Source organism: Petaurus breviceps, unplaced genomic scaffold, assembly GCF_028583685.1.
Source record: "Petaurus breviceps papuanus isolate PSGF00001 unplaced genomic scaffold, PetGlider_PUasm1.0 47, whole genome shotgun sequence".
Lineage (NCBI taxonomy): Eukaryota > Metazoa > Chordata > Mammalia > Diprotodontia > Petauridae > Petaurus > Petaurus breviceps.
In genome coordinates this window covers 3,216,981-3,227,652 of record NW_027186349.1, presented here as the reverse complement: position 1 = coordinate 3,227,652, position 10,672 = coordinate 3,216,981, and positions in this window count along the sequence as shown.

The window sequence follows — 10,672 nt, the reverse complement described above, 5'->3', positions numbered from 1 at the left end:
TATCTATCTATCTATCTATCTATCTATCTATCTATCTATCTATCTATCTATCTATCTATCTATCTATATGTTCAAGTACAGTTAGGACTGAACAGAACTGGGAGGAAGCATACCTGTGGTGGCCAGCACTTTTTCTGCCTGTATTGATGTTACTGTGTCAGACCTGCCTACTGATAAAGGATGTTGCTGCTGTTACAGAAGCCCTAGGACCTTACTGCTGGTATGGAAACCCTGAAAGAGGACTTTCTTGTTATCTATTTACACTAGTCATGGAGGAAGGTTTTACTGATGTTTTCAGAGGCCCTGGGACTTTACTGATGATTTGTATTGATTTCTAAGGCCCTGTTTGTGAATCTGTGTTGGTTTCACAGGCAGTAAGTGAGTTGATGATGGTACCAGCAATATTTTTGTGGCTTTGTTAAGCTTTGTCTTCTCAGAAACAGAAACTATGAAGGGGTGGAGGTGGACTGGTCACCATGAGCTTCAATATGGAGAAGCAATTAGATGAGGAGCTGAACCAGGATCTGGACCAGGAGCAGGACCAGAATCTGAGAGCAGCCCACTTTTGAATCAAGGTGATGGTTGGGTGAATTCAGGCAAGAGTTAGGAGCATGGAAGAGGAACGATGGATTTTGGGGGTCAGCCTTGAGCCAAGATGAAAGGACCTTTCCTTGGGTACTCAGTGCTGGCTAACAAGATCATGATTTAATGTGACCTAGGGGAGGGACAATTTTTTACTTTGCACCCCTTAAGAATGATTGAATTAAGAATGATTTGGAAGCTAGTCTCCAATGAAAATGAAAGACTTTCTGAATGATGAAATTATGACAATGTGACCTAGGGGTGGGAGACTTTTATACTTTGTATCCCTTAAGGATGATTGCTCCTTAAGGATGATTGAGTTAAGGACTTACCAAATTATATTTTTCTTTAAAGCTATATGGCAATTTTAGCAATGAGTTGTTGTGTTATAATGCTGTGAATGCTGAACTTTGCCTTATGTGAATATTTTGCTTTAGTTTATTGCTGAATAGAGAGTTCACTATACTATGTGATCACAACCTTAAAGCTATTCACAACTGCAGTTCTCAGGAGAGCTGCTCCTGCTTAACCTTACACCATATTGATTAACAGTGGTGATAATGGACATCTTTGTTTCATCCCTGATCTTATTGAAATTCTTCTAGCTTATCCCCATTACATATTATAATTATTGTTGCTTTTAGGTAGATGTTACTTATTATTTTAAGGAAGCCTACAGTTATCCCTATGCTCTCTAGTGTTTTTAATAGGAATGGGTGTTGTAACTTGTCAAGTCTTTCTACATCTATTGAGAAAATCATATGGTTTCTGTTAGTTTTGTTGTTGATATAATCAATTATGCTTATTATTTTCCTAATATGGAAACAGTCCTGCATTCCTGGTGTAATGGTAGTATTGTTTTTTTCTCATGATAATGAAAAATTATTTTGATGGGTATTCTAAGGGTGAATTAATGACAACCATGACATTTATACTGTTCATATGACAACAGCTAGCATTTATATGGTGCTTTAAGATTTCTAAAGTGTTTTATTTATGTTATCTCATTTTTCCTCACAATAATATCATGATTATTACTCACAATTTAAATATGTTGAAACTGAGGCTTATTGAGGATAATTGACTTGTCAGGGCTTTTAAATCTATTAAATGTCTGAAAGACTATTAAGACTGAGATGTTAAGTCTAAATTAGACTCAGAAGAAAAGCTATGGAAAATATGGACAAAATACTAAAAAGTGGAGACATCACCTTGCTTACAAAAGTACATATAGTCAAAGCTATGGTTTAATCCAGTAGCAATATATGGTTATGAGAGTTTGAATATGAAGAAAACTGAATGCTGTAGAATTGATGCTTTTGAATTATGGTCCTGAAAAATACTTTTGAAGATACCTTGAACATCATGGAGATAAAATCAGATAATCCTTGAAGAAAGTAATTCAGACTATTAAGCTCACTGGAAAGTCAAATACTGAACCTGAAACTTAAATGCCTTGGCTACATAATGAAAGGACTCATTGGAAAAGACTCTGATACTGGGAAAGATTAAATGCAAAAAGCAATGGAGTCAGAAGAAGATGAGATGAACAATGTCATAGAAACAATGAATGTGAACTTAAACAGAATTTGAGAAATAGTGAAAGACAGAGGAGACTGGCATGTAATGGTTCACAGTATCATGAAAAATTGGACATAATGGGATAACTGATTAACAACAACATCAAAAATAACAACAACAACAACAACTTTGACTCTGGTTTTAGCACTTATCCATTGAAGACCTGAACAAGTAAGTGACCTTTTGTTTTTTCAGAAGCCAGTTACCATTCAACTTTCTTGACACCATAAATGACATTTAACTATTATTTTGTATTCTTAGCTATACCAGCTTCTTTCAGTAACTTGACTTTAGCAATTATAAACTCTACCTATCACCACAAATTGACAAGGTGGTTATCATTTTCAGAGAGGCTACTGAATTCAACTCCTAACTTCTCTGTTGTTCCAGGTAGCCTGACATGGGAGAAGTAGATTTGTAGATGGAAATTTTATGGTTATAATACCCATTAGGAAACTTTACTCTCTTCTCTTCTTCACAGTTTTTCAATGTAATCAATCTGCATAATTACAAAAGTATTACTTAAGTCTAAAGGATTTTTATTCACAACCATATAAAGAAAATTTAAAAAAAATCAGACAGCAAACCAATCAAAAATAATTTAAGTACCCACTATGTAGGCAGGTATGGTTTTTTGTTCTCTGGACAAACAGGCAGAAGTAAACTATTCTTTGTCCTCAAAAAGCTTGTATTCTGTTGTATGAAATAATATATACATAAAGATGTCTACATGTGTATAGATACAGATGTAGTTATAGATAAAATATAAAGTATATGTTTTCATGAAAGTATTACCAACTGGGGAAATCAGAAAAGAAATACAAAAAAAGTGGCACTGAAGAGAATTTGAAGATAAGTAAAAATTCTAAGCAACAATGGTAATGAGGGTATGGATTCTAAGTATAGGGATAACCATGGTAAAGGCCCATAGTTTGGACATTTGATATTCCATGTAAAGAACAGTAAAAGTCAGTATGAAAGAAAGTATTATGTACAATAAGTTTGTAAAGATTGGTTGGGTTCAGGTTTGAAGGACTTTAAATGACAAAAAGGAGTTTATATGTCATCATATTGGTAATAGAAAAGCAATGGAGTTTAATGGAACAGTAGGAATAACATGATTCAACATGTGCTCTAAAAAAATTACTTTAAAAGCTATGTGGAAGATGTACTGGGAAAGGGAGAAATGAGGCAGGGAGAAAAATTTTGTGTCTTGAATTAAAATTATGTTAGTCAATAAGAATGTATTAAGCAACTACTATGTGTCTAGAGCAGAGATGTTGAGAAATGAAGTAAAGCAGGAGCTATATGAGCAGAGATGGTGTCAACAATTTAAAGTGTTGCAGAAATGTCAATAAGGGTTATAATTTAGAAAAAAAAGTTATTATATTTCTTAGATGGGAGTTCACTGGTAACCTTGAATAAAACAACTAATTTAGAGTTCTGATGTTCTTAGCCAGTATGTGCATTATTCATCCCTCATTATTGTCATCTGTATACTTTCGAAGCTTGCAAGAGACTCTATGTTTTGGTTGTATGTGGAGTTTATTGAAAGTATACATAGTAACAGGGGGGGAACCTCCTCATTTATGTAATCAATGGAGGCCACAGCCCCCCAGACAAGGCTATACAAAATTGAATTTGTCCTGACTTAACTCCTTCTAGCCACTAAACATTTTTTTCTGTTGATATCATTATAATTGTTCCAGGCATTAAAATATTTTAATTTTTAAGTCTAGTTCCAAAACATTTCTGAGCCAACATGTTTTGAGTGCAGAAATACAGCAGAACTCCCAAGGAAATACAGAAATATAACTTTTTCATGTCTAATGCAGAGGATGCTAAACCATAAAAAGAAATGATGTAGGCAGTAATAGAAAGATGACATCATAATTCTTACCGGCATGGTACCATGAGTCCACCCCCAGGAAACCTGATCACCAGGAAAATCATCATCTTGTGAGAAAACCCTTGGCAGTCCCACCTCATCAGTACTCTCTGTAAACTTTGCTTCACTACCCTCCCCCACCTCCTCCTCCCCACCTCCCCATTAGAAAGCTAGAGGAAAAAGAACTCCCAAATCTTTATTTAAGCAGGATTCCCAGGGCAGGCCAACTCTTTATTTCACAACTGTAAATGTTCAACTCAAATCCACCATGCTCCTTCTCTGGATAGGTGTTCTCCCCATCCACTTTTTACCTTCCTCATCAATGTTGTCTTTCTCCTACCTAAATAGATTTAAACATTGTGATGGTAAGAGTTATTTTTCTTTTACTTTGGTAAATCCCAACAGTGGATTGAACATAGCAGGCATTTAACAAATGTATTTTGTCTGATTGTGAGGCATAGATATTGATTCAACATTGAAAAAAGCCAGATGACAGTGCATATCTCTAATTCCTGCTACTAAATGAGTTTTCTTGGTCTTGATTTTGGAAGTTCTTAGCTATTGTAGATCTAAAGCTGAACAGATGTCCAGACTAAGTCCAGCACTAAAATGGTGAGTTCCATTGAATTAAGTAGTCTACACGAGACTAACAAACTAGCATGGGTTGAAAATGATGGAGTTAAAAGCTTCCATACTGATGCTACTACTTTAAGATGAGGCCCGTGTTGGGGCAGCCAGGTAGCACAGCAAGTAAGAGCACTGGCTCCAGTGTCGGAATGACCTGGGGATCAAATCTGGGCTCAGATACTCAGCACCACACCCAGAAATAACTGGCCATGAAACCTTGAGCAAGTTACTTAACCCTGATTGCTTAAAAAAAAAAAAAGATGAGGCCAGGTTGTAGTAGCTACTGCACTTCCAGTCACTTTGAAATAGGGAAAATTGGTCTAAAATGACCAAATATAAACAAATTAATGAATTAATGAATGGAGAAGAAAACAAATAAATGCCCCCAAAAAGCACACAGGAAAATAATCAAAGATGACTAATAATTTGTATTCAATAATACACAAAACAGTGCTAAAATCTGAATAAGAATGTGATCTTAGGTCTTCCTGACTTGAAGTACAGTATTTTATCCATTGCTCCATGACAACATGGAAAAAAGGAAAAATTATATAGGAAATGTGGAGGAAAATATTAAAAATCTAAGATGGAAGTCTGGAATAGCTAGTAACTGGAGTGAGAAGGAGGGGCAAATCTTGTGACTTTCTTTATTGATCACGTCTTTGTGGATAAGGTATAGTTTAAAAGGGGATTGATTATTCTTGGCCTGATTCTCTTCAATGAGGGGAACATAGTTTATGAATAGAAATAGTGGGAAACTTGAGGGGAATTTTAATTTCTACTGCAGAGCCCTTTCTAAAGAGGAATAGACAAATTGAGCAGAGTGACATACAGAATTCACAGAAAGAATAAGTAGGATCCAGTGGTCTAATGTCTTAAATGACAAGATTACCTGGGATGGATGGGGAGTTCTCAAGAATAAAATCTGAAGACAAACATCTTGTTTTCCTAAGGAGAAAAATAAATTACTAAATAGAGATTTGACCAGGAAAATCATTTGACATCTGAATTTAAAAGTGAATATGAAGAATTAAACTCCAACGAGCAATATTGCTTTCTAAGAATTGTGTAAGAAGGGATAATAACTAAAGAAAGTTTGAACTGGCAATAAATGCTATGAATAGCCAAAAGGTCATTTTCAAAGGTAGACTAGAGATAAAAATGAAACATAAAAAATTACAAATATATAATAAAATATATAAAAAGAAAAATGAAATGTGCATGATTATTTTATATTTAAATGAATAGCAAGTTACACCTAGTACATTTGAAGCTTAATGTGCAAGCTCTTTTTTATTATACTATGTTATAAAAGCTCCTATTTTTCTTTATAAATTAAAAATATAATAATTTGTTTCAAAAGTTTGGTTAGAGATAAAAACAGGAAAATGAAAGTATATGATTAATGCTAAGGGCTATTGCATGATTATGATGAGGATGAATTATTCAAATATTTATTTTTTTTTTCCCAAGGAGAATAGACTTCAGAATGGGAAAATTAAAAGACAACAGAATCCATCAGGTATTAGAAATGAGAGATATTTGAGAAGACCTTGATGAGCTCAAGTTATTAGGCATACATAAGCCTAAAATGGATCCTAGGATATTGAAAGCAGAAATATGTCACTGGCAGTGATTTTCAAAAAAGAAAATCTGATAAAACTTTACATTTGCCACCAAATTTGAGAACAGAAAATATCTCAGTTTTCAAAAGAAGAAACTGAATGGAGCTTTTTGTCAATTATTTTAAAATATATTATTCAAGCAATGATTTTTGAGTATTTAAAAGGGGGAAAATGTTTATTAAAAGCCTGCTTGTCTCCATCAAAAATGGGCCATACTTAGGGGTGGTTAGGTGGCTCAGCAAGTAAGAGCACCGGCTCCAGTGTCAGGATGACCTGGGGATCAAATCTGGGCTCCGATACTTAGCACCACACCCAGAAATAACTGGCTGTGTAACCTTGAGCAAGTTACTTAACCCCAATTGCTTTAAAAAAAAATGAATGGGCCATAGCTCGTTTCCTTTTTTTGTCTAAATTAAAAGATAGAAAGAGGGTTTCTATAGACCTAAACTATTTATACTTCTGCAAAGCTTTATCAAAATCCCACCCACTATTTTTGTGCACAAGATGGAAAGATATGAGTAAATGAATACACAAGAAAATGAGAATCAACAGGGGGAGAAACAGTTGCAAAAGCATATGAGAATTGATATGTATTTGGAAAGGAAATAGATCTATTTGAATTTGACTTCATTACTATACCCCAAAATCAGTATTAAAAGGGCCTTGTCAATTTGGAGGGTGTTTTCTTTTGGAAGGATGTTTAACACTTTTACTTTTATTGAACTTTTTGAAAGATTTTTGCCAGATTAGAATGATTGAACATATAGAAAAATCAAAAAATTCATATGAGGCAAAGTCAAACTCTTATTTGTATTCATGCAACCAAATTAATAAGTTCAGCATTGGGAAGTTTTGTATAGACAATTTCTCTGAAAATTTTAGGACTGTGTCATCAACCTGAGTCAATAGTAGGACAAGGAAATGAAACAACTAATTTTTTCCAAAATTATATTAAGAGAAGCATAAAATTCAGAAAAAAGGTAATTAGACTATATTCTTTCCTGATCAGGGTATATAAAAATTACTTGTATTCATTTAATTCATTAAATGTATTCATTTCTGGGTGTCATGTTCTGGGAAAGACCTAGGGAATCTGGAGTGTGTCCAGAAGAGGATAACTAGGGTTATAGTGTAAATTAAAAGAAGTGGGAATGAGAAAACTTGAGGTTGAGGATGTGGAGGAAAGGTAGAAGTCTTCAACCATTTGAAGGGCTGCCTTGTGAAAGGAAAATTAGAATTTTTCTCCCCTCATCTCAGAGAGCTAAAGTAGGGTCACTCATTGACAGTTGCAAGTAGGAAAAAATAGAAATAGCTTAAGGAGAAAAAAATAAAGTTACTAACAATAAGAGTTATCCAAAAGGAAATAGGCTGTTTCCTTAGATGTTTTCTAGTACTAATTAGATGTTTTCTAGTATAATTGAGAGGCAGTATGATTCAATATGAAATATCCCTGGTTTGGGAATTTTAAGAGATCAGTTCAAATCCTGTCCCTGACATTCACTATGGAGATTTGGACAAGTTTCTTAAATTCCATCAGTTTCTAAAATGAGTGTCTTAGATTAGACAGTCTTTGATTTGTTTTCCAGATCTAAATCTCTGATACTTTGAATATTTGTTTGGGATTTTTAATTTGCTATAGAACCACTGAAGTAAATTCCAAAATAGAATAATAATTTCAGATTTGGAATTGAAATCAGTGGTTCTATAGCAAACTAAACATCCCCAACAACTATTCAAAGGATCAGCCTTTCTTCCTTCAGAGCTCTGTTCAGTGCCACCTTCTCCATGGATCCTACTCAAAATTTATCATTCTGCCATCTCCACTCCCAGACTAAATTGTTCTTTTCCTTCTCAAATATTGTTAAAACACTTTACTTGCATCTTTTCTTTAACTTGAATCTACCTTTAATCTTGTATCATACTTTTTTGAATACGTGGCAAATGCTTTCTCTCTTCCCAAACTCTGTTCCTCTGTATAATATAAACTCATTGAAATCAGGTCTATCACTTTTAGCTTTGTATCCCCCACTCTTAGCATATTGCCTTGCAAATAATAGGAACTTAAGAAATATTTGTTAAATTGAATGATTAAATGTATATATGTTGAGTTTTAGGGATTTAGGGTTGCTTAAGAACCCAAAATACCAAAACACTGGGTTCTGCCAAATGAATTCAACTCAAGCCTTCTCTCAGTCAAAGAAAAGTCAAGTTTATTAAAGATTCACCATGATGGGTAGGCTCTTAAGGAGCCTAAGTATTTTTGACACTAGTATCAGACAAGCAACTCAGAATAATCTGACACAGAGTGAAACTGCCTTAGATTAATCTCAGCCCCTTCATGGAGGCAAGATGAATCATATATATATATATATATATATATATATATATATATATATATATAAAGACTGTAGGAGGGATCTAGAGGTAGTATAGAGAAGAGGTTTGGGGAGGGACTTGAGGAGGAATCTAAAGAGAATCTTTGATGGAACTGAGTTCAGACTCCAAGAATAGGATTAAAGGTGGGAAATAGCTTAAGGCTATCTGGAGAAGACAGACAGTGGAGAGCTAGGCTAGTTTAAGGGTAACAGATTTGGTTCTAGCAATAATGAAAGGTTTATGGCCTCAGGCAAGTGCCTCATCTAGTGAGAAGATTCAAGCCTGTGTGTCATAACATACACACATTTATTTTTCAATTTTAATATGCACTAACTCATCTTTGTTATTATTTAGAACTCTTACCCTAAGTAACTGGTGAGAAGACTGGTTTTTTGTCACACAATACAGTATATATTTATCTTTTTATTCATCACTTTTTAAAAATATATGGTACTCTCATTTTTAAAATATTTTTTTATCTGATACTATGAATTGCCAGAGTAGTATTGGATAGAGCTGGTAATCACACGATGGTAACTAGATAGAATCATGTGATGATGAGAAGCTGATTTTTTTTAAAATTGCTTTTAAGTAAGAGAGTGAAAAATTGTAACGATTTCAAAACCTACAATGGCTATGATACTTTTTAGTTGTGCAAACTTTGCTTTGTAGAATGTTTTCCTTAGTTCATTTCTTATACTGGCAGTGATGAGATGCAGGCTCTGGGAACCCCTTTAGCTCTCCTTGAATATTTGAAGGATAGGTTCTGGGAACCCCACCTTGAACTCTGATTAAATAATCCCATTTAATGAGACATTTGCAGGAGACCATAAGCCTTACATTGTCCAGACCTCTGTTACTAGCCTAACCCTCCCTTGTCCATCTACTTCCCACCCTTGAGACTATCAAAATATCAATCTGCCCTTGAACTGGCCTAGCCCACCATTGTCTGTGGGCTCCAAGTAGCCTTCAACAACTTCCCACCTTAATCACTCATTGACTCCATCTGACTTCTCCTAAAGACCCTTTCCAAACTCCTCCTCTAGACCACCCCTAGATTCCTCCCACAAATTTCTGTATATAAGATCCCATCTTCCTTCTATGTGGTGTGAGAGTGCCATAAGATGACCTAGCACAGACTTGCTCTGTGTCATATAAGCGAACTTTAAATAAACTTTACTTTTCTTTGGCTAAGAATTCCACTTGAGTCAAATTCATTCAGCAAGACCTGGTGTGTTGGAATTTTGGGGTCTCCAGAGCACCCTTAACCTCTTCAGCAGCATATGTGTGTATGTGTGTGTGTTTGCATGCTTGCACGTTTGTGTATTAATAGGGAATAGCATTTAGAGATTCAAGTATATTTGTTTATAATGAAACTTCTTTAAGCAATCCTTTTCTGTTGAAGTGTAAATTTAGGCAGAAAATAATAGCAGGGAGCCTATTAGCTGCTAGTCTTTGTTCTGTAATATGAGGTTGTCACTTACACAGTCTTTCAACTATTGATCTGAATGCAACATTCCTCTCAGTAGGAACCATGTTCAACCCTGCCAGGGTGTGGGCTACCCTTATTGCCTTGCCAATCATTGTGAATATAACTGAAGTGTAGTTGGTAGAACTCTGGAAAAATGCTGAGATTATTGGATGAAACTAGATTTTAAAAGATCCCTTGGAACAAAACCTTAATTTTCCCTACTTATGTTGTTGCCACCTTCCATAATGCGTATTTTTCTAAACACCTACAAGTTATTTTTGCCATGTAAAGGTCACTAGTTAATGTATGCTATACAACAGATTCCTGGAGTTCTTGGGATTTTCAATTTTCCCAAATGACTGAAACAATTTATACTTATTTATTTCCATTTGTTTAAGTATTTTGTTGTTAATGTAAAACCTCCCCCTCTAGTCTCCTTGCTCAAGTTGATCAGTTAGTAGGTGTGATTGGATTTATGCATTTCAGTTGAGAAAGTAAGTACTTTCATTAGTTAGCTAATTA